Raw genomic sequence first — 25,509 nt, 5'->3', positions numbered from 1 at the left:
CCTGCCAGCCTCCTCTGTTCATGGAATTCTCCAGGCAAGAATACCCAGGACTGGGTTGTCATTTCCTTCTCCAGGGGATCTATGTGGCCGGGGGTCAGGGATGGGGAGTTAGTGTTTCCTGGGGACGGAGTTTCAGTTCAGGAAGATGAGAAGGTTCTGGAGTTGTTGGTGGTTTGTGGTGGCTGCGCAGCAATGTGAAAGTACTTGATGCTACTGAGCTGTGTTAAAAATGGTTAAAATGCTACATTTTAAAAAACGTGTTTTTACAATTGAAAGCTGCAGGCTGCTGTAGTTCTCCTGGAGCAGGTACCTTGGGAGGAGCCTGGCTGGGGCCCTGTGGGGCCCTGCGGACCACTGCTCCCTGCTAGCTCCCACCATCCAAGGCCATGGACTGGCTCCTGGGGGTGCTGGCTCCCTCCCCGGCCTAGTCTAGCAGGATGAGGCCTGCTGGGGTTTGACTGCACCTTGATGTTGGCCTGAGACACCTAGTTGCTGATGGCGCCTTGGCCCTTAGCAAGGACACGCTCTGTGAAGCCGGTCCCAGGAGGCTGTGGCCAGGCCCTGAGCCATGCTGCTGCTGGGTAAGCTCACGGGGGAGGTGGCGGGCAGCATGCTCTCTTCAGCCTACTGCATGGACACGCGGCTCAGACGGCTGCGGATCTGGGCCATGCCCACAGGATCAGTGAGGCTGCCCTGGGGAGTGCAGCTCCTGGGCAGAGCCACTCGGGGACAGACCTCGGGGTCCCAGCATTGTGCTCCGGATTGGCTGGGCAGGAGTGGGGACTGCGTGTTTTGGCTGGAGTCCCATATTGTGGCCAGGTAGGCTGGGCTCCTCTGCAGGATCTCCTGGCGCTGGGTGCACTCGGCGGCCTTGCCCTTGCTGAGGTCCAGGGTGCGCTGGGCCAGGTGGTGGTTCTTCTCCAGCACCTTCTGGATGGTCTGCTGCATGACGCCCTCCCGTTTGCCTCTTGGCGTGGCCAGGGACACGGTGGTTGGTGCCCCATTATAATTTATAAATTAAATGATTTTTAATTATAATTTTTAAATGAAAATGATCCAAAGCCTATCCTACTTTGAGGGATGTCCCAGCAGCCATGTAATATCACTCATGATTCTTTTTTTTTTTTTAACTGAAGTGTATAGTTGACTTACACTGTGTTAATTTCTGCTGTACAGCAAAATAATTCAGCTATACATGTGTATTACATTCTCTTTTATACTCTCTTCCATTATGGTTTATTTCAGGACACTGAATACAGATTCCTATGCTGTACAGTTGGACCTTGTTGTTTATCCATTCTATATATAATAGTTTGCATCTGCTTATCCCAAACTCCAGTCCATCCTTCCCCAGCCCCCTTCCCCCTTGGCAACCATAAGGCTGTTCTCTATGTGAGTCTGTTTCACAGATACGTTTGTTTGTGCCGTATTTTAGATTCCATGCATAAGTGATATCATATGGCATTTGTCTTTTGCTTTTTGGCTTACTTCATTTAGTATGATAATCTCTAAGTCTCTCTGTGTTGCTGCAAATGGCATTATTACATTCTTTTTTTGTGGATGAGAAGTATTCTGTGGTATGTGTACCACGTCCTTCTTATTCACTCATCTGCTGATGAACATTTATGTTGTTTCCATGTCTTGGCTATAGTGCACAGTGCTTATGAACATAGGGGTGCATGCATCATTTTGAACTAAAGTTTTGTCTGGATATATGCCCAGAAGTGGGATTGCTGGATCATATAATAATTCTGTTTTTAGTTTTTTGAGGAACCTCCATTCTGTTTTCCATAGTAGCTGCACCAACTTGCATTCCCGCCAACGGTGTAGAAGAGTTCCCTTTTCTCCACACCCTTTCCAGTATTTATTTGTAGACTTAATGATTGCCATTTGGACTGGTGTGAGGAGGTTTTGATTTGCATTTCTCTCATAATTAATGATGTTGAGCATCTTTTCATGTGCTTTTGCTCATCTGTATGTCTTCTTTAGAGAAATGTCTATTTAGGGCTTCTGCTCATTTTTCAACTGGATTATTTGTTTTTGTTGTGGTGGTGGTTGAGTTTTATTCCGTTTGTATCTCATGATTCTTAAGGGTTTATATTTCTGAGATACTGCAACAAATGGTGACTATCTGATATGGGAATGTAAAAAAAATCAAATCTCTTGCCAGAAATCAAATATTAAACTGTTATCAAGTCTTTATTCTTTACTGTCTTCCTGCTTCTTCTACAGTTGGAAACACTGGCCTGTTTCTGGTGTTTGGTGAAAGCGTCCCCAAAACTGTACATAAGACTGAATTAGGAAAAGTCACCTTCACATTGGCCATCTGTAGAACTGACACATCCTGAGTAATGATTTGTAACTGTGAACCTGAAAATTTGGGGACGTACTATGCTAAATTAAGGCAATCAAACTATAAACTCATCAGATTAGTTTAAGCTCTAAACCCATATTAGCCTGTTTGACAATACAGGCTAGTTTGTTGGTATTTGCACTGTGTAAAGGAAGATGGTTTACATGAAGAAATACATTGCAAAGAACTCAGAAAATATTTTAAGGGAAGTTGTTGAGTTTGATAATAACAGCCGCCAAAATCATGTCTCTTATTCCTTTGTCTTTGGTTCCCAGATAACAGTAATCTTCCCACTTGAATTTGACTCTCTAGGTACCACACAGAGACCAATGGGAATGGGAATCCCAGTGTTCTTGATGGTTACATTTCTCAATGAAAAATAATAGATGTTCCAGTTTATATATTATTCTTTTGTGAATTTTATTAATGTTAATTGGCACCCTAAAGCCTAACAGTCTCTAGGCATACCAACAGAACAAACCTTTCAGTCATAAAGTTGAGGACTAGACTCTAAATGAGATGACCAAAGACATCGTCATCCCCCGAGACCCTGACTGGCTCCCAGCCTAGACAAGAGCTCTGTCTCAGCTTTCCTTTATTGCCACATGTTGGATTGATAACATGTTTTGAGAAGGCAATGTCAGAACCTTAATGTTCTGAGCCAAAATCATCTGGTGGCACAGGCTGACAACCTGAATGTGTTTTTCAGCTGAAACTAGCACGTGGTCGCAGCAGTCACCACAGCAACGGTGTGGCTGGAACCCTTAGGGGTTTTTCGGCTGAGGAATAAGGGCAGCTGTGAGGATGGCTTCTACTGGAATTAACAGTGACTAACTTACAGGATTAGCCTCCTGGGAATCCTTTATGCTTTTTTTCTAGTAGACTTAAGTACACACTGTGATTGTTCTTCAACATGAAACACTTCTCTTGACTTTCATTAGATACTACAACTCTTTTTCTCTTCTAGATTTTATAAATGTTAATAAATCTTCATAAGGGGCTCCAATTTAAAGAGTGGGAGAAAGGTGAAGACATTGTTTTAGGCTATAGAAAAACATAGGTTTTATCTCATTTTCAACTCTGCATTCCTGAGTTTTCCTTTTGTTACCTACCTACTGGGCTGCACTTATCTCCGAATTGAAAGAAAGACAAAGTAAAATTTTAAGAGGTGTAGAACAGTGAACCTGAAGAGTTGTTTAGAATCTATTCTATGAAGTCAGAGTCTTTTACGTTTTTTTCACACTGTAGACATACCAGTGCTAAAATCAAATTGATAACACTTAAATTCATATCAAGAACCAAAGACTGGGGGAAAAAATCAGGAAAGCTTTATAACAGAATTCAGACATTCAGACATGTATTCAAAATTTTTCTTAATGGCTTATTATTGGGGAAAAAAAGAAAGATAAATAAGATAGGTATCTGTCATGAGAGTGGTGGCTGCAAAATTATATGAGAATAATAAGCAACATTTTTCAATAGATTAGTGTTTGGAAATACATATGGAGTATATTGTCACTGAAAAATATATTATGTTGGAAAGTTATGTTTTTTATGCAGCTCTAAAGATAATTATGATTAGAATCTAGAAAACAGAAAATAACTTTGTTTTTCCCCCTGGCTTTGTTGAGTAAAATTGGCAAATAAAACCTGTATATATTTTAAGTGTGCAATGTGATGTTTTGATATATGTATATCTTTTGAAATGATTACCATAGTCAAGTTGATGAAGATATTCATCATTTCATATAGTCACCATTTTTTGTTTGTGTGTTGGGAACACTTAAGATCTATTCTCTTAGAAAATTTCAAGTATGCAATAGTGTATTATTAACTACAGTCACCGTGCTGTACATCAGATCCTCAGAAATGAAGTCAGTGTGATAACCATTTGCTTATTGATTTCATTTAGAATTCAGTCATATCATTACCTGTTTGGTTGTTAAGGTGTGGTGACATTGCAGGTATTACTGTAGTGAATGTGGATAAGATATGCTTAACTGCTACTCTGGGCTTCCCAGGTGGCTCAATGGGTAAATTATCCGCTTGCAACGCAGGTTCAACCCCTGGGTTGGGAAGATCCCCTGGAGGAGGGCCATGGCAATTCACCCCAGTATCCTTACCTGGAGAATCCTGTGGACAGAAGACCCTGGCAGGCTACAGTCCATAGGGTGGCAAAAAGTCAAACATGACTGAAGCAACTTAGCACGCACACGACTGGTACTCAAGGAATTGTTCAAATTGTTTTAAAAAAATCTTAAAGGAGCACAGATCTGAGAATGAAAGGTAAGGACATCTAGACACAGGGTTTATTGATGGTGTTTATCACATACAAATATAAGTTCATAGACTGCAGTGAGGTGCCATCTTGGTGAAATAGACTTACAGGGTAAAGCCAAAGATGGTGACTGATTTAAGGTGCTTGTGACTTAGAGCAAATAATTGACTCACCATGTGGGCTCTTAGTTCCCCAACCAGGGATTGAACCTGTGCCCCCTGCACTGGAAGTGTGGAATCTTAACTACTGGACCACCAAGAAAGTCACTAGGCGCTGTTTTGAAAGGCTTCAGTTTAGTGATTAAAGAGATAGCCGTGGGGCAGGATAAAGGTCTATCCAATAAGGACTGGCACTAATGATGAATGTGCCCCGTTTCCTAGTTTAGCCTGGAAACATGGCTTTCAAGTCTCTTGTTTTGTTTTATTTAGCATTTAATTATTGCGCCTCTGGAGCAAAACCTCTTTTAGCCCGGTTAGCAGTTGGTGACTAGTAAGTAAATCATGCATTGCTCAAATAGGATTCCCAGAGATTAAGGAATTTGCACAAATACAAAATTAACAGGCATCTCTGCTGAAAAGTTCACTTACCTGACACTTTCAGAGAATGAGATGGGTTTTCCAAATAAGGTCAGGACCTTCCCCAAGGTAAAGGGCCTTGGGCAACCCAGTCAGTGTAGGTTCCTGAGATAATCAATCACACTGGAAAAGAGACCCTCTGCCAGCATCTTTCGTGGTCCCTTGGATTATCTTTATTCAAGACAGAAAATTTTACATTGAATTTTAAAGTGTTCCAAAATAGAAGAGTGTGGTATAGTACCACCATGGGACTGAGGAAAACTGGGTCCATTGCCCTCCCCAAGGCATGGCTCTAACTGGAATTTACCAGTTAAAAGGCCAACTCATTTTAATTTAGCCATTGTTGTTCCACCATTTCCTCCTACTTCCTGTTAATTGCCTCTCTTCTAGAAAGAAGTGTCCTGAGAAGTTGAAACAAATATCATTAAGTCCAGTTTCACTCTAGTAACACAACTGTGTGTGCGTGCTAAGGCTCTTCAGTCATGTCCAACTGTTTGTGACCCTATGGACCATAGCCTGCCAGGTTCCTCTGTCCACAGAATTGTCCAGGCAAGAATACTGGAGTGGGTTGACGTGAGACATAAATCAACCAACCTCACCCCCAAAAGGGCTTACCACTAATTCTTCCATAATTCCAGTTTCCACACGGAAAACTACTTAAAATTGCATTTTAACATGGGTTTTATTCATGGTTTTACTCTTTTTATTCATCTTAGATTACTGATGTGAATTACCTCAAGTACACAGTCATTCTTTCAACTATTCGTCTTTGTTTTTCCCAGGTGTATCTAAAGCAGTGAGGTGAGAGAATGAAATATTTGTGGGATGATGACTTGTCGTTCTATGCTTCCTTTTTATCTAGCCCAAGTTCTCCATCAAAGGATCAGAAACAAGCTTTGAGGAAAAGAAGAAACAAGCTCTGTTTGTTTCAGGTATTTAACAGTTCTTTGTTGGTTTGCACAATGAAGGATGTCAACAACCCCTGTAGTATTTTTGTAAAGAAAATTTCTTCAGAGTTAGACTATTTGATACTGGGTTGTCGATGGTGGCGGTGGGGGGTGGGGAGCCTGCTCTGGCCCCTCCTTCAGCTCCCCCCAACCCCCATACTACACAGTTTATGATTTAAGAGTTTCAGATGACAGGAAGAGAAAGAAAAACGTCTGTTCTTTTCTCTCAGGTATTCTTAGAAATGCCAACTCATTTTTCTGGAGTATATATAGCACAGGTTAACAAGAAAATGAGTCACTTCCAGCCCTGTGTGGGAACTATGACACGGTAGTAGCACAGCTTCCTTACTGTAGCCTGGGAGCAACAACCTCTTGAGTTTTTAACGTCACAATTGAATTACCAAACGGAGAGAGACCGAGGCTAGGAGAAGGGTTGTCATCAGAGTTAATTGGACACACATTTAATAATAACATATGGAATTATTGTGCTGAATGGCAATTAAGTACAAACGGTGCTCAGCCTATAGAACTGAGCTCAATTCTGAGTATACCACGGGCAAGTGAGGCTCAATAGGCAAGGATCAGAGTTGGCCGGGGGCGGGTGGGGGGGGCGGTCAGTAGATGGAAAATTACCAAGAGGAAACATCAGGGGTATGGAGGCATTCTGGCTAAACCAACTTGATAAGATTTTTGCTGAAGGCAGGGCCCTGGGGATGAAGAATTTGTTCAGATACGGAGGGTAAGGTTCTTGGTCAACTGACATGGCAGCGTTTTTGCTAAAATTGGGTGATGAAGAGATGGACACAGAATTTTAGTGGTTGGCTCCTAGTTGAGAAGAAAGTTCTGAGGAACCTGACCAAAGTCTGGTCAGGGAAATAGCCTCCTTTTAAAAAAATTAAATAATTGATCAATATATATTTTTGGCTGTGCTGAGTCTTCGTGGCTGTATGGGCTTTGTCTGGTTGTGTCGAGTGGAAGCTACTCTCTAGTTGTGGAGCACTGGCTTCTCATTGAAGTGGCTTCTCTGGTTGTGGAGCACGGGCTCTAGAGTACGTGGGCTTCAGTAGTTGTTTGTGGTGCATGGGCTAACTTGCTCCACGGCATGTGGGGTCTTCCTGGACCAGGGATTGAACCCGTGTTCCCTACATTGCAAGGCAGATTCTTAACCAGTGGACCACCAGGGGAGCCTGAGGAGATAGTCTTTGTCATGCCTCATATCCCAGCATCTTTCCCCTGCAACAGTTCTCTTTTCTCCAAACCACTCACCCATTTCTGCTGATGGTCCCCAGTCTCTACATCAAGCCTAAATCTGGACAAAAGCAATCACAAGAATGGCAAACAGATTTCAGAGATGCTTACCCTGCTTGATTGGCAGTAGCTTCCAGCTCAGATGAAGACAGGCCATAGGATAGGAAAAGATGCTGCAGCCAGCACCCCCTGGGACATACCAAGATTGATAAAGCTTAAGATTTCTACAGTTTACAAAAAGACATGACCACACGAACAGATTGTCAGGGCCTTGGAAGGGGCCTTTGCAAAAGAAGGGTCTTAAAGCTTAGCTTCCTGGTAGATCTGCCTCTGATTGAGACACAAACATTTCTCACTCTGATCCAACACTCTAGATCTCAGTGGCCCATTGTTCTTGCAACTAATCCAAATTATCTTTCCTTTATGACTAGCGCTCCTTGTGTCCTCCTTGAGATATCTTTGCCTATCGTGATGATATTTTCCTTTGCTCCTCCCTAATAATCAAGGTACCCAGTCATCATTGTCATCCTCCTCCTCCTAGTATTTATTAAAGCCTTGGTGTACACCTGGCAAGGTATGAAGAACTTCTACTGCGTTATCTCTTTTAGCCCTCATAGCCACTTAGATGGCAGATACTATTGCAGTCATTCCCACTGGACTGAGTTGGGCAATGAGGCTTAGAATGGTTGGCTACTTGCTCAGGGTTAGCTCGCTCAAGAGCCAGTAAGAGGCAGAACCAGGTTTTAAACCCAAAGTCTAAGTTCTTAACCTACCATGTAGTACTGCCAAAAGAATTAATTTGGATTTATGGAATCTGTCTGCAATGCAGGAGACCCAGGTTAGATTCCTGGGTTGGGAAGATCCCCTGGAGAAGGAAATAGCAACCCACTCCAGTATTCTTATCTGGAGAATCCCGTAGACAGAGGAGCCTAGTGGGCTACCGTCCATGGGGTTGCAAGAGTTGAACACAACTTAGCACCTAAACCACCACCATGAAATTTAGGGCAAGAGAGAAGAGATGTGATAAGTCTAAAGTCCTTCCTTATCACTACATTAGTGGCTGTTTCCTTATAAGACAGTTTGGCCCCACTTGAAATCTAAAGTACTTTGCTACCATGAATCTCAGTTATGGCTTCCATCATTTAGTATTACAGCTTCAGTTTCTGTCTGTCCCTTTTGATAAATCTTGAGCTCCTTGAAGGAGCTCAGTTATCCTCTTTTATCTAGTGGAGGATTTGGCATCCAGTAGGACTCAGTAAGATTTTGTTGTAAGAGGGCAGCTGGGGAGTTTAGAAGGGTTGCAATCAGAACATCAGTTTTGATATTTAATCCTGCTGCCTACAGGCTTTGTGATACTGGGCAAGGCATTTACCCTCTCTGAGGGTCTGTGCTGCTCCATTTCTGGAATAGGGATGATTATTTCTTTAGAGCATTAGGGGATCTAAATGACCACATATATGTGAAGACCTTTTGAAATTTGCAAAAACTCTACCTAAATGTGAAGTGGGCTTCCCAGCTGGCTCAGTGGTAAAGAATTCGCCTGCCAATGCAAGAGATGAGAGTTTCATCCTGGGCTGGGAAGGTCCCCTGGAGAAGGAAATGGCAACCCACTCCAGTATTCTTGTCTGGAGAATCCCACGGACAGAGCAGCCTGGTGGGTTATAGTCCATGGGGTTGCAAAGAGTTGAACACAACTGAGCAAGTAAACAATTACAACAAAATGTGAAGTATATCTGAGTATTGCTCCTGTTTTCAATGTCAGCTGCTGACATGGTGCCTTTTCTGGCCCAGCATCCTGGGATGGTTGACAGTCTCCTAAGCTCATTTGTCTCCCCAGCACCCAGCAGTGTTCCTTCAGGGTGGTAGGTGCTACTAATCAGTATTGCCCATGTCATACAGAAAACCTGCTTCATTTAGAGTTGACTGTAACAAAATTGATGGATTTGAGGTTTATATTCTTCCATGTCTTCTGCCCACGTTTGCTCTAGGTCCTAAGGAGATGTTAAATGAGCATAAATCTGGGTAACTATTAGGAAGAGGAAAGAAAGTAAGGGTCTCCACAGCTCAGGTTGCAGATAATTGGCTTCTTAGCTATTGAAGGTTAAGTATAGTGACTCACCAAAGCACAATGTTCTTCCTAACAGTCTTTATCATTGACATTTAACCGGGTTTGCTAAATGCAGCAGAGAACATAAAAATCTTAGGAAGCTGACATCTGAAAAAGCTTTTAGAAAGAAATGAATCAAAGATTCAAGAATTTCTTCAAATTTAACATTCACCACAAATTCAGCCTTCTTGTGCTTTAATTTTTTTTTACAATCAACTTTTCATTTTGGAGAAAAATTTTTCTTTTTTAAAAAATTCCTGTAGACTATATCTTCAATCATAACAAATTCTCTCAAGATATTCTGAAGCCTTTAAACACCTACTACTCTGCAAAGATAGGTATGATTTGCAACTGTCTTCTTTTCTTTTTAAAGATTTATTCATTCAAGTCAAGATAATGGTTTTACCAAAAGGATTTTAACTATACAAAGCTAACAATGATATATTTAGCATAAGCTCAACACTTTCTTTTGGACAATCATATAAAGAACAATATGAATACTTAGAATCATTAAATTGTATGTAGGAAAAAATGTTTACAAAATTATAAGAGTTCTCTTGACTCAGTAATTCTGTTTTTAGTAAACAATCTTGAGGAAATACTAAGGGAGAGATGGCATTTCTCATAACAGTGAATAATTGGGAAAAACTGAAAGGCCCAACTTTAGGGAGATGGTTAAATAAATTATTGTTTATTGACTAAACTGCAGCCATTAGAATGCTATTTTCCAAAAAATTAATTACAGGAAAAAATGCTGGCTAACATAATATCCAGTGAAAAGCCAAGTATGTGTATTTTTATATCATAGGCATTCTACTTAGAAAATATATATATATTTATGTAGAAAAAAGACCTCTGTCCATGGGATTTCCCCAGACAAGAATATTGGAGTGGGTAGCTATTCCCTTCCCCAGGGGATATTTCCGACCCAGGGATCAGACCTGGTCGCCTACATTGCAGGAGGATTCTTTACCAGTTGAAACTCCAAGGAAGCTCAACTGAAAGGAAACCCACCAATACATTAGTGATTGAGGTTATATTATTATATAATATAGTGATATAATATAACATTATATTGAGGCTAACTGTGGGTGATGGATATGTATGTAAGATTCATTTTTGGTTTAATTTTTTTGTATTTCCCAGATTTTCTGCAATGAGAATGTTTAAAATTTACAATCAGACACATGTACAGGGGGGACACAGGTACACCCATGGCTTATTCATGTCAATGTATGGCAAAAACCACCACAGCATTGTAAAGTAATTAGCCTCCAATTAAAATAAATAAGTTAATTTAAAAAATTTACAATCATAAAAAAGAGTTACTTTAAATATGCCTAACACAATATTTATAGTTATTACACAGCAGATGGTGACTGCAGCCATGAAATTAAAAGACGCTTGTTCCTTGGAAGAAAAGTTATGACCAACCTAGAGAGCATAATAAAAAGCAGAGACATTACTTTGCCAGCAAAGGTCTGTCTAGTCAAGGCTATGGTTTTTCCAGTGGTCATGTATGGATGTGAGAGTTGGACTATAAAGAAAACTGGGCACTGAAGAATTAATGCTTTTGAACTGTGGTGTTGGAGAAGACTCTTGAGAGTCCTTTGGACTGCAAGGAGATCCAACCAGTCCATCCTAAAGGAAATCAGTCCTAATGTTCACTGGAAGGACAGGTGCTGAAGCCAAAACTCCAATACTTGGGCCACCTGATGGGAAGAACTGACTCATTTGAAAAGAACCTGATGCTGGTAAAGATTAAAGATGGGAGGAAAAGGGGATGAGAGGATGAGATGGTTGGATGGCATCACTGACACAGTGGACATGAGTTTGAGTAAACTCCGGGAGTTGGTGATAGATAGGGAAGCCTGGCATGCTCTAGTCCATGGGGTTGCAAAGAGTCGGACACGACTGACCGACTGAACTGAACTGAACTCAACACTGTCAGATTCTTACATTATGATAAAACATTGAAAGCTTTATATTTCTCCTGAGATGGCTTCCTATACATGTTTATTTCCTGATTTTGTATGTCCACTTGACTGGATAGCCCACAGAATTTTCTGGAAGAGTTCCATAAATCCTTCAGACCAATAAAGCACTTTCCATGTCCCGCTTTGTTGGGTCCTCAATCCCAGTTAGAACAGACTGGAGCTGTGGGTGGGGAGGGCAGGAGGGACTGGTGACCTAGTTCAGTGAAGAGAGTTTAGTAGCTGTGGTTATGGCAGGTCATGGGTTTCAATCCCAACTGTGTCTGTCATAGCCGCCACCTCTCTGCGGCTCTGTTTCCATGCGTGGATTAACTGACATAATGGAGGTTAGCGTGATGTCTGGCACTATAGTAAGCACTCAGTAAAAGTTAGCTTTTGTGTATGTGCTGTGCATGCATGATCACTTGGTTGCTTAGTCGTGTCTGACCCCCATGGACCAAAGCCCTCCAGGGGCCTCTGTCCATGGGATTTCCCAGGCAAGAATATTGGAGTGGGTAGCCATTCCCTCCTAGAGGGGATATCTTCCCAACCCAGGGATCGAACCACCTGTCCCCCTAGTCTCCTGCATTGCAGGCAGATTCTTTACCACTGAGCCACCAGGGAAGCCCATAAAAGTTAGCTTTTACTGAACTTCAAAAGAAGTAGAACCCTTTCATCAACTCCGCAGGCAAGAGTTAGAACAATCTTAGCAGGTGTAGCCAACTAGTTGCCCTCTTGGTAGGAAGGAAGCAATTAACCGGTTGACTCTTTGTGTTTTGTTATTGCGGGTGAGGAGGGAGGCGGGGCTCAGAAAGCCCCATAAGGGCTGTGCCCGGGGAAGCACAGAGCTGGAGGCGCCAGATCAAGTGTTGTAAAAGAGGATTCAATTTTGGAGGGGCAGTTTAGGGACAGAATTGGGCGGAGCTAGGTGACAAATGTTTTAGGGACAGCCGACTGGGAGTGTGAGAGCTGCTCGCGTTCCTGAGTTTCCCAGACATCTTGGCCCAACGCACAAGGAGAGAAGGCCACCCCTGCTGTGGTCACTGTCCGCCCCCTCTCCAGCACAATGCTTCCTTCTTCTGAACCTGCCTCTCAGAGAGGGTGTTCAGTTCAGTTCAGTCGCCCAGTCGTGTCTGACTGTTTTCGACCCCATGAATCGCAGCACGCCAGGCCTCCCTGTCCATCACCAACTCCCGGAGTTTGCTCAAACTCATGCCCATCAGGTCGGTGATGCCATCCAGCCACCTCATCCTCTGTCATCCCCTTCTCCTCCTGCCCTCAATCCCTCCCAGCATCAGGGTCTTTTCGCATGAGGTGGCCAAAGTATTGGAGTTTCAGCCTCAGCATCAGTCCTTCCAATGAACACCCAGGACTGATCTCCTTTAGGATGGACTGGTTGGATCTCCTTGCAGTCCAAGGGACTCTCAAGAGTCTTCTCCAACACCACAGTTCAAAAGCATCAATTTTTTGGCGCTCAGCTTTCTTCACAGTCCAACTCTCACATCCATACATGACCACTGGAGAAACCGTAGCCTTGACCAGACTTTGTAGGCAAAGTAATGTCTCTGCTTTTTAATATGCTGTCTAGGTTGGTCATAACTTTCCTTCCAAGGAGCAAGCGTCTTTTAATTTCATGGCTGCAGTCACCATCTGCAGTGATTTTGGAGCTCAAAAAAATAAAGTCTGACACTGTTTCCACTGTCCCCCAATCTATTTCCCATGAGGTGATGGGACCAGATGCCATAGAGGAATAGATAATTCAGGTCACACTGATGAACTACTTAACCTAGGGGGAATAGGCAGTACCCTCCTCCCACCCCTCACCAGGGTGGAGTGTCAGGGACAAGCCGTGGAAAGCGTCACTCCTTCACTTTTTGCTGCCAAGGGTGATAGATGCTATTTCATTTGTTCAAAAGTGTGTTAGCGTGCACTCAGGGGAAACGAAGCAGTGAGAAGTATCCAGGGTGGCAAAAAAGTCAGGAATTTGACATTTGTGTTTTTGAATTGCTTAGAAAAAAATTAGTTCCCTGAATGGTTTGTAAAAGAGGATCCTTGTTCTCTGTGATGAGAAAATTTGAATTAAAAAGAAAAGTGACACGCTTTGGTAATACAGCATCGGAGAGTGAATTTTAGAGAAATCAAATTTCCTTCTTAGGACGTTTGGGGAGTTCTGCTGGTTCTCGGCAGACCCAAGCAGCAGAATGAGGCTAAAATCAGTCTGATCATTTGCCACCTCACTGGCAGCTCAGTGGGATGGGAGAAAGGTGATCAGCTCAAAGCCACCATTTGGCTTGGCCCATATGCAATGGGTCAGGGACAAATTTCAGCCTGGGTTGACTTTATTTATTTAATTACTTTTTAATCTTTGCTTTTACATTTCTTATTGAAGTATAGCTATACAATATTATATAAGCTACAGATGTACAATAGAGTTGGTTACAGTTTATATATTTATATATAATTTGTATATATTATAAGCTACAGGTGTACAATAGTTACAATTTATATATTTATATATAATTTGCATATATTATAATATATTCTCCATTTATAGTTGTTATAAAATAATGGTGATATTCCCTGTGTTGTACAGCATATGCTTGCAGCTTATTTTATACCTAACAGTTTATGCTTCCTGGCTGACTTTAAATAGCGCCTGTTCCAGCTGCCAGGCACTCATTCTCATTCTCCAGTCTGAATTTAGTTGTAGTATCCTTTTGTGTGATCAGTTGCTCAGTTGTGTCCGACTCTTTGTAACCCCATGGACTGTAACCCACCCAGAACTTCTGTCCATGGGATTCTCCAGGCAAGAATACTGGAGTGGGTAGCCATTCCCTTCTCCAGAGGATCATTCTGACCCAGGGATCAAACCTGCAACTCTTATGTCTCCTGCATCTTTTTATCTCTGGTAAATAAGAATTGTTTTTCCAGTAAGAATCTGACATCAAAGGCCAGGATAATAATCCAGGAAAACTCAGGCCTCTCATGGAAATGGTGAAGAATTGGTAGAGGAGGGTGACTTGACTTAGGAAAATATCTTATTTCCGTGGTTTGTAAATTGTGAGACAGGCAAGGTCTTACCTGCTCCCTGCCTCCAGGCCTTTCCTTTCATCTAGAACTCTCCCTTCAGATTGTAATGAAATACTTTGCATTTGAAAAAGCTCATCCTACTGAATACTAACTTCTTTGGGATTTCAAGACTTTTTCTTTAAGAACTCTCTGTTAAAACGCATGGGATTCCCAGGTGGCTCATTGATAAAGAATCTGCCTGCCAATGCAGGAGACTTGGGTTCGATCCCTGGGTTGGAAAGGTCCCCTGGAGGAGGAAATGGCAACCCACTCCAGTATTCTTGCCTGGAAAATTCCATAGACAGAGGAGCCTGGCGGGCTATAGTCTGTGGGGTCGCAAAATTGGATATGACTGAGCATGTTCACACATTAAAATGCAAGCATTCCAGGAAGGAGTCAAGTCTGCAGTGTTGACAGTTAATACTTTATCAGTATCAGTCAGAATCACTTTAGCAAACATTTACTGAGTCCTTTCTACCTACTTATTTATATATTTATTTGTTCATTTGTCTGTTTATTTAAAGTCGGGTTTATTGAGGTATAATTTACGTACAGTCAAGTTTATGCTTTTAATGTTCCACGCCTTTTGGGAAAAATACAGCAGTAATGTAACTAACCCTACAATCGAGGTATTAAACATTTCACTTTGGGGATGGTCCCAGTGCCTGGCAACAATGCACCTGTTTTCTGTCCCCATTAGTTTTGCCTTTTCCAGTCTTTATTATTATTTTTTAAATGTTTTATTGGAGGATAGTTGATTTGCAATGTTGTTAGTTTCTGCTGTACAGCAAAGTGAATCAGTTATACATACACAAATCCACTCTTTTTTAGATTCCTTTCCCATACAGGACATTACAGAGTACTGGGTACTGAGTACAGAGTACTGGGTACTGAGTACAGAGTACTGAGTACAGTTCCCTGTGCTATTCAGTAGATCCTTGTTAGTTATCTGTTTTATATTACAGTACTGTGCGTATGTCGATCCCAAACTCTCAGTTTATCCCTCCCTTGGCCCTCCACCTCTGCTGTCCCCCTGGATAACCATAAGTTTGTTTTCTGTTAATGCATCTGTGCCAGTCCTTATTATTTATAAAAATAAAACACCTTCTCCTTAAAAAATGACCCCAAACTGTATTTGACTCTGTTTGCAGTCTAGCTTCTTAGCCATTTCCCTTGGGGAGAGTATGGATAACCTTTCAGACTCATTTCCAGTCTCTATAGCCAGCCAAGCACTTGTTAACTGGGGAGCCAGTGAATGGGAGCTGGGAAGGAGAGAGGAGAACCAGGCAGAGGATGGGTATGTTGGGGGTGGGGCCGCTGATTTAGGAAGTACTCAGTAAGTCACTACACACTACCCTTCAAGCTGCAGACTTTCAAAGATGCAAACATGCGTTCCATCAATGTCAGGCATGAGTGAAATTCCAGCTTACCCTCCTATTGCTGACGACCCTTCAGCTCTACCATCTCCCATCTCCTCTCCTCCAGTCGGTAACTCTTCTTGCCTGTTCACTTGATGCCAGCCCCTATATGCCAGCTGCTGTATTGTGCTACTATACTTTTCAAGGTACTGGACTGTAAGATTAAAAATGTTTTCCTTATTTTTTATGTTTGTTTTTTAATGTATTATTTGTGTGAAAAGTATTATAAACCCATTACATTACAGTAGTATATAGCCAATTGTGTTAGTTGGGTACCAAGGCTAACTTTGTTGGACTGAATGAACAAATTGGACTTATGAACGCACTGTGGGAAGGGAACTTGTTCGTATGTGGGGAACTTACTGTACTCATCTGGCCGCCAGCGCTGCAGGTGGGCAAGTCACAGAGCGCCCTTCACCCGGGTTCCTGTTGGCCCTCTCATCCAAAAAAAATAAAGCCAGGTCAGAGGCAGACTGTCAGCTTTATGAGGATGAGTCCCCTCTCTTGGTCTCTATCATCCCTTTTACCCATTTGGTGGCATCTGCTGCGAGTGACTCTGCTCGTGGTGGGTCAAGGACAGAGGAGGGTAGAATCATTTCCACATTTCTGGCCGCAGAGACTGGGTAGGTGATGGTGCCAGGAATAAGGGAGGAAAATGAGGAGAAATAATATTTTTTGCACTTCTTCCATGTCGCAAGCACACATGATTTCATTTAGTCCTCTCGTGCATCAGATGAGCCTCTGAGCCAGAGACCAGTCCACGCCAGCTCTGTTCTCCCACCCCGTGTTGTGCAGCATCAGTCGTGACCGTGACCGTCAGTTTACCCCTTAACTCCTTCCTCACCCTCCCTTCCTTTCCTCCTCACTGCTCTGTCTTCATTCAGTCTCATCATCTCTTGTCTGGATGCTTGCAATCATGTATTAGGATTCTCTCCACTCCAACCTGGTCCTCATTTATCCCTTTTGTGGCTACCAAAGTTATTTTTCCCAAATGCAAATTGGATCTTATTTGTCCCCTGCTTAGATTTCCTCTGTGACTTCCCATTATCCTCAGCGAAAAGTGACAACTCTGGCTCCTGGTAAACAAGGACCCCTGATCCAGTGCAAGCCCCTTTCCCTACCTCCTCTATTGCACCCAGAAATCTGCTGGTGGCCCTAGGCGACCATGCTAGTTCATGCTCATCTTCTCCTCCTCCCTTTCCTAGCCGTTCCCTGGGCTGCACGGATCTTTCTTGTCTAGATGCAATATTACCCTCTCCTGTTCCCTCTGCAAAGACCCCTCCTTCCCCTGTTCTTCACGGCATCCTGACAGTGTTCTGTTAACAGCCCTTGTGTGTGCGTGTGTGAGCAGTCACTTCCATCATGTTCGACTCTTTGCGACCCTATGGACTGTAGCCTGCCAGGCTTCTCTGTCCATAGCGATTCTTGACGAAAGAATACTTTGGGTGGGTTGCCATGCCCTCCTCCAGGGGATCTTCCCGACCCAGGGATCGAACTCGAGTCTCTCATGTCTCCTGCATTGGCGGGTGGGTTCTTCACCACCAGTGCCACCTGGGAAGCCCCATTACAGCCCTTACCAGAGTTTATTGCACTCATGTGCTCACATCTCTGCCTTGAAATCACTCTTTTCCCTGCCTTTCTGCAATACAATTCTTAGTAACTGACAAAATCCCATTTTGTTTTACTTTTTTTAAAGGATTTTAAAAAACCACTTATTTTTATATATTTATTTGGCTTTGCTGAGTGTTAGTTGCAGCACAAAGGACCTTTGATCTTTGTTGTGGCATGCAGGAATTTTAGTTACGGCATACAAACTCTTAGTTGTGGCATATGGGATCTAGTTCCCTGACCAAGGGTCAAACCTGGTCCCCTGCATTGGGAGCATGGAGTCTTAGCCACTGGACCACTAGGGAAGTCCCTCAAGGACCTTAAATTCTTGCTTTCCACAACATGACTATCTCAAAGAGTTAAAGCTTGAACCTAGAAAACTGGCTGATACTCAAGCCCATGCTGCTTCTATAGCATAAACTGTAGAAGCACATTTGGGAAGAAAGATGATTTTACTGGGGGTGTGTTGTATTTGAGATGCCTGGGGTCACTGGGGTGACTGTGTGCAGTAGACAATTGGAAAGGAGAGTGTGCACTTGGAAAGCAGTTTGGGGTTGGTTTTCAGTAAATAACTCTGTTTGGTAGACCTGAAGCACTCTTAGCTTTGGAGGCTCTTTTCCACATCATATAAAATATATCAAAATAACTCATGTACAATGTTTTAAATAGGTAATCATATGAGTTACATTGCAGACCACTCACATGATTTAAAGACTTGATTAAACATTAAATTTTTTTTTTTTCTCGTGTTTGGCTGCACTGTGGGGGCATGCAGGATCTTAGTTCTCCCACCTGGGATTGAACCTGTGCCCCCTGCAGTGGAAGAGAGCTGTCTTAACCTCTGGACTGCCAGTGAAGTCCCTGATTAAACATTTATTCATTTCAGTTTTCAGTTTCCCCCCCTTCCTCTTTCTTTTCCTTCCTCCTTCCCCTTTTCTCTCAAAAATTTCCTTGACACTTGAAAAGAGATGGTACTTCTTATACCAGCACCCAATAAGCTGTCCCAAATAAAGAGAGGTATTTATGCCAATAAAGGTATTTAGACTCCTCTGTAAACTCAGTTTCAAGGCAAATCTCCTACTTCTCCCTGTAGAGGAATTCTGGTGTCTCTGCTGGGTTTGAATCAGTGATGTTCCTTTGTCAAATGAGAAGATGGCTGAGAAAATCCAACAGAACCCTAACATTTGAAGTATCTGGCAGAGGAATAGGGGTCTGGGGAGAGGGCCAAGAGGCTAGAGGTATACCAGATAGTAAAGAGTGGAGGGTTTCTAAAAAGGAAAAGCTCAGTAGAAAGAGGGATTTGGTATGAAAAAAATGGAAAATAGTTCATTGATAGGCAATTTAGGAGCCATTGGTGGGCAGAGCTAGGTCATCTCGAGATGGCACGGGAGAGGGAGCTAATTGAGCAGAGCAAGTGTAGACAATATTTTAAAGACACTAGACTATTAAGGGAAGAAAGGAGAGATAAAGGGCATAACTAGATGCAATTGCAGTTTGCTTTGATTTGCGATGGGGAAGCCAAAAGGTGCTCAAGGAGGCTGAGGGGAAGGGGCCAGTGGAAAGCATGGGCATGGGTCATGGGAAGCATGAGTTATCCAGACTCAGCTCCGGCCAACCCGTTTATTTCTACTCAGTCCCATTGCTCCTGTACTCAAGGACATTGCTCCAGTAATGTTCTTTTTCTGTTACCTCACAGTAAACCTCTTTCGAGGTGTTGTGTTGAGAAGGAAAAGAGAAATCTAGGCAATGGCTTGAAAGGGGAACATGAATTCTAAAGATTTTGTTTTTAAGATGAGAGAAATCTCCGTGGGTTTGTATGTGGCTGGGAAAGATCCAGGAAAAGGAAAAAACTTGTGAAAAAAAGAAAAGTGAAAGTGTTAGTCACTCAGCTGTGTCGGACTCTGCAATCCCACGGATTGATACTTCCCTGGCGGCTCAGACGATAACGAATCTGCCTGCAATGCAGGGGACCTGGGCTTGATCCCTGGGTCAGGAAGATCTCCTGGAGAAGGGAATGGCAACCCACTCCAGTATTCTTGCCTGGAGAATCCCATGGACAGAGAAGCCCTGTGGGCTACAGTCCATGGGGTTGCAAAGAGTCATACATGACTGAATGAAGAACACTTCCACTTTTCATTTTTTCACAAGTTTTTTTCCTTTTTCCTGGATCTTTCCCAGCCACAAACAAACCCACTAAGATTTCTTTCATCTTAAAAACAAAATCTTTGGAATTCATGTTCCCCTTTGAAGCCATTGCCTGGTTTCTCTTTTCCTTCTCAACACAACACCTTGAAACAGGTTTACTGTATTCATTGTCTCTAACTCCTCATCTCCCATTCTTTCCTCCATTAACTCTAGTGAGTGCTGGTGGGGTCAGGGGTTGTGCCTCCCCGCCCCTTTCTGTTAAAAGTTCCCCGTCAAGGTTATTGAAGACATCAGGTGGCTAAATTCAACAGTCAGTGAAGAGTCCTCATTTCCTGCTGGCGTATTTGCAGCATTTGACAGGTGTGATCACCCTTATCCTGACATACTCTGTTCACTTGAGCTCCAGTCCTTGGTCCTCTTGTCTTTTTTGGTCTATACCCACTTCTACGGTGATTTCACCCTAATCTCCTGACTTAAATACTAGTCTGGACTTCTCCCCAGGGCTCCAACTTCATGTTCAACTTCTCCACTTGGATGTCTAATGAGCATTCAAAACAGAGCTCCTGAGAGTCCACCCCATACCTGATCCTTCCAAGATCTTCCTCATCCCAGCAGATAACAACTCCATTCTTGAAACTGTCAAAGCCCAACGTTTCAAGGTTATCTTTGACTCTTCTCTTATTCTCATTGGAGAAGGAAATGGCAACCCACTCCAGTACTCTTGCCTGGAAAATCCCATGGACAGAGGATCCTGGTAGGCTACAGTCCATGGGGTCGCAGAGTTGGACACGACTTATTCTCATGCCCTGCGTCTATTAATTAGTAAGTACTGTTGGCGTCCATTCAAAATATATCCAGCATCTGATCACTTCCTACCACCTCCAGTGCTAACACCCTAGTGACTAGGGTCTTTCCAGACCACCGTCATCTTTCACCTGGATTTGCTGCCTCAGCCTCCTAGCTGGGTTCCCTCCCTCTACCCTTGTGTTTGTCAATCTAGTCTCAGCACAGCAGCCGGGATGTTCCTATTAAAGTGTAATTCAGGGACTTCCCTCATGGTCCAGTGGTCAAGAATCCACCTTCCAATGCAGGGGACATGGGTTCAATCCCTGGACAGGGATCTAAGATCCCACATGCAATTAAGGCCACATGTTGCAACCACTGAGCCTGAGTTCGGGAGCCCAAACCACAACTAGAGAGAATCCTGAGCGCTGTAATGAAGAGCCCATGTGCTGCAACTAAGACCCAAGACAGCCAATAAATACATAAATACATTAAAAAAATAAAAGTGTAATTCAGATCACATTACTCCTCTGGCCAAAACCTCCCGTGGCTTCCCAGATCACTCAAAAGAAAAGCCAGTTTTGCCATGATTTCCTTTCATTGGCTCCTTCACATACCCTGAGCGCACATTTGTTTTACTCCAAGGCCTTTGTACTTACTACTTCTTCTGCCTGAAATGTTCACTCCCTTGCCTCCTGCAGGGTTTTAAGCATCACCTTCTTAGGGTGACACCGACCCCTCTATTCGAAGTTGCAGCATTCTTTCCTGGATACATGACTTTCTATCCTCTGCTTTGTCTTTTCCTCAGGGAAAGGACTTCTATTGTATCCCCTGTGATTGATCCAGCACCTAGGCCCTTGCTTGGCACTTAAGATATTGAACGAATGAGAGCAATCCCACTGGAGGACAGAGGGATTATTAATAGATGAAGGCTCAGAAGGGAGCACGTGGAAAGACAGATGTAAAAGAAAAAACACTACATTTTTATCTAAAGAGACAGGGCAGAGTAGGGAATCAAGAAAACTCCTGATACCATCATTTGCACGTCGACTGAAGCAGATCAATACCAGTATGTCACCTTTCCTATGCATTTCTATTTTTTCAGGCTTTTATCTCTAATTGTGGTGGGACGAAAACTTTGTCCCTCTGTTAAGGGAATTGCACGTGCTATTAAGAAGATTGGTGGAGATTTCCTCACAAAGCACAGAAGCCTTCTTGACCTTGACATTGTCTTACACCTGAGGTAAACCAGCTTTGTTCTTGAAGACCCGTCATCCTGAAGCGTAAAACAAGGCTTCTTTTTATTACCGTTATTATTAGTAATAGTAGTGTTGGCTTGCCCAGTTGTGAGGCTGAACTCTAGACATTCTAAGCACTGGTCCCATTGTATCCTTTCCAGCTTTGGACCCAAGACTCATCATATCCTGAGGAATCAGAGCTAATGTTGCTAATCTCTTTTTCTTCTCTCAGTGTCCCTTTCTTCCCCTTCAACATGAAAGTCCTGCTGATAATCCCCACCAACAATCACAAGCCCCAAATCACAGATTTTCTTTGACCTCAGGTCTTTAACACTTAACCCTAAGGGAAGTGAGCAATTACATAACTGCTCAAGGACAACTGTAGGGGTAGGGGATAGCAAAGATGGAAGGAGAGACAACCACGAAGAAGACTGCATGCCTAAAGGAGTAAGCAGGAAACTGAGGAAGCTTGTCTGTGCTTGATTTTCTTTATCAGATTAATTTTATTCTAAGTTTTATCTAAGTATAACCATGAACCCTCCATAAGAGCTAAACATGTATAAGCCCCTTACGATATTGGTTTCATTACTTTGCACTCATCCTTCATATTCTTGAGACTGCATAGCTTTTGCAACTGGAAAATAAAGAGGGAGTATTTTCAGGAAACCAATGACAAGCATGGTCTTCCGTGGATGAGGTGAATTCATAAAGTTCAAAGGATTTTAACCCTTACTTCATCAGTAGATTACCACGTACTTAGCAGGTTTCTGCTGTGAATGACTTGTATTGCTACGAAGATAGATCATTTTGACCTTTTCATACTTCTGTTTGTTTGAACATAGTAACAAATGGGCTTCCCTGGTGGCTCAGTTAGATCCCCTGGAGGAGGAAATGGCAACCCACTCCAGTATCCTTGCCTGAAAAATTCCATGGACAGAGGAGCCTGGTGGGCTACAGTCCATGGGGTCACAAAGAGTTGGACATGACTGAGCGGCATCACTCACTTCACTGGTGGCTCAGTGGTAAAGAATCTACCTGCCAATTCAGGAGACACAGCTTCGATTCCTGGGTCCGGAAGATCCCCTGGAGAAGGAAACGGCAATCCAATCCAGTATTGTTGCCTGGGAAATCCCATGGACAGAAGAACCTGGTGGGTACAGTCCATGAGATTGCAAAGGAGTCAGACACAACTTAGCGACTAAACAACAACAACAAAGGAGTAGCAAATAGGGATGAGATGAATGTGAGACGTCATGGTGGTAAAATAAAGCAACAGGTATGCAGGTATCCTAGTTGAGGTTGGAAAGAACTGAAATGATGCAATATCAAAGTTGTAAAATTTTCAGTGTGTTTTGGTGATGCACCATAAAGACCTATATTAAAGGACTTTTCAATGAACTTGGTTTGGGGTCCACTCTAGTAGTTTTGATGCCAAATAGATTTTGACCTTTAGGTCTCTCAGTTTCAGAGAAGAAAATTCTTGGAAGAGGTACCTTCAAAAGGATCAATTAGACAACTCAGGCTACACATCCTTTCTTTGAATTCTGGTAATATCACAGGAACACCCTGTGGTTGCTACTTGCTATGCAAAGCCTGCATGGTAGACCTAAAAAGATTGTTCTATTGACAGTACAGTGTGACCATCATAGTCAAGTCCCTTAAAAACATACCAGATCAGAGTTTTCACATAACCCACAATTTATTACTCTGTGCTGCCTCTTTTATGGAAAATGAGAAGTTCATTTTTAAAACTCCTACATATAAAGGGTTATAAAGGTTGTATATTTCAGTTTTAAATACTGAGATTCTATTCTGTAAGAATAGGACACAGAACAATAGTCTTAAGTCCCTAATTGTATAAAATGGAGGCATATTAAAGATTAACCTCATTTGCTTTCTTACGGTGGCCCATGTTTTATTTCTAATATTCTTTCCTAGTTAGATGTGGTCAAGATACTGGAATTCATTCTATACCATGTAGCTGTAAGTCCCACAGGTTGTTCCCACTGGCGGTGGGTGGCTCTGAGTTACTGGTTTTGGTCACTTCATACTCATATGTAAGCCATATTATTAATCTCAAGACGATATGGGGTCAAACACACACATTCAATGTTGGATTTGGACCTTGGGTTCTCTGCAGGATTTGAAATGTGAAATTTAATCTTTCAGTATTCTATAAAGGAAAAACAATATTGTTTCTTGTGTAAATACAGCCTGAATAAAATTTGAAACTTCAGCTTCCTAGCACTAAGCGCCCTCCCCCCATTAAAACATGGTTTCTTATCAAAAGAAATAAACTTGGAAAAGTCAGTTTGGTTCTAGAGAAATCCTGTGGTTTCTTCTTATATTGTATACGTGTTGAATGAGGGACTTGTTGAAAGGCATTGATCCCAAAATAACAAAAGAAGAATGGAGGAGAATTTATTATTCCCAGTGTTCTCTTCACTCTTCTTTCTAAGAGTTGGAAGGAGGGCAGTTTCTGTCTGCATCAGACAGAAAACCAAATAGGTAAATTAGTTGGACATGCTTACTATTAATACTTTAAAGTAGCCCAAAGTCCAGGTTTCCCTGGAGAAATGCCCCAGTGAATATGTTAGGATTCTACAGACAAGTAAAATAGGGAATCCACTTCTCATGGCTCTGGCCACATAAGACTTAGAAACAACAACAAAATGAGAAGCTACCTCTTGTCTCCTTTTCCCAGGGCTAAATGAAGCCTTAATTATCTCCTATTTCCAGCTTCGTGTATAGCACCCACATTGCAGCTATTGCTTCTCTAAGCAGTCTACCCTCTCACCCCTACAGGGCAGGGCTTTAGGCTTGATTTCTGACCCTAAATGAGCATTTGAGATGTGAAGGACAATATATCACAGAAATGGACTTTCCAGTGAAAAGGAAACTTATCCTTTCAAATGAATTTAGATTTTACTTTCCTCTCCCCTGTCTCTAACTGTTTAGAAATGTTTAGTTTATTTTAAGAAAGTTTGCACTTGTATGTCAGTAACAAAGACTCTCAGTTGAGACTTGAAAAATGCTTTCATGTCCCAACTTTTAAAGGAAATTTGGAGTCAACTCTCCATGAACTTGGGAGTAACTAGTTAGTCCAGTGGTTCTTGGGTTCCTTAGACTCAGAACCTTCCTTTAAAGAACCACACATTTTGAGATATCACTTTCCTATTCTGAAATGAAATTCACAGGTAAGGCAATCTAACTATACAGATTAAAAAAAAATGTGAAATACCAACTGTCATATGAAAGAGAAATATAAAGAATATAACCTGATATGTATGTCAACACGTACATGGCTAAACTGGAAGATAAATTCTACAAATTTCCAAAACACTTTATTGGGAGGAGAACTAAGCTGGGTGAGACCACTTAGTGCTCTGTTCTCACTGGTGCTGGGTGGTGCAAGAAGTGATTGACAAGTAGGTTCTCTGTGACTTAGAGCAGGTTACTTTTTTCTCTGAGCTGGAGTGTCCTCATACTGAAATGAGAACACTACTTATTTCACAGGAATGCTTCCTGTATCACTTAACACTACATTCGAAGCACTTAGAAACACATAGCCCATAGTAGGATCTCAGTGAATGTTGATTCTCATTCCCTTCTTGGAGGAGTCAAAGTGACTGTGAGTCCAAGTGTTAGTAGTCCTCTTTGCAAGGTTTACCTGGTTGGGCTTAGTGCTTTTCTACTAGGGGAAATGAGAAGTGGAATAATTCAAAGACCAAACTGTTAAAGAAACAGTGACTTTTACTGCTCCCCAC

The 25,509-nt window shown here is 42.4% G+C and overlaps 1 pseudogene; it reads right to left on the bottom strand.

Annotated features, from left to right (window-relative positions):
* Positions 1-241: 241 nt before the first annotated feature.
* LOC133049722 (calcium-responsive transactivator-like) overlaps positions 242-25,509 on the bottom strand; it is a 107,612-nt pseudogene continuing 82,344 nt past the window's right edge.

The sequence above is a fragment of the Dama dama genome, chromosome 30, assembly GCF_033118175.1.
Source record: "Dama dama isolate Ldn47 chromosome 30, ASM3311817v1, whole genome shotgun sequence".
Classification (NCBI taxonomy): Eukaryota; Metazoa; Chordata; class Mammalia; order Artiodactyla; family Cervidae; genus Dama; species Dama dama.
Note: the sequence above shows the minus strand (reverse complement) of the source record. Positions and strands in the feature narration are given on the sequence as shown.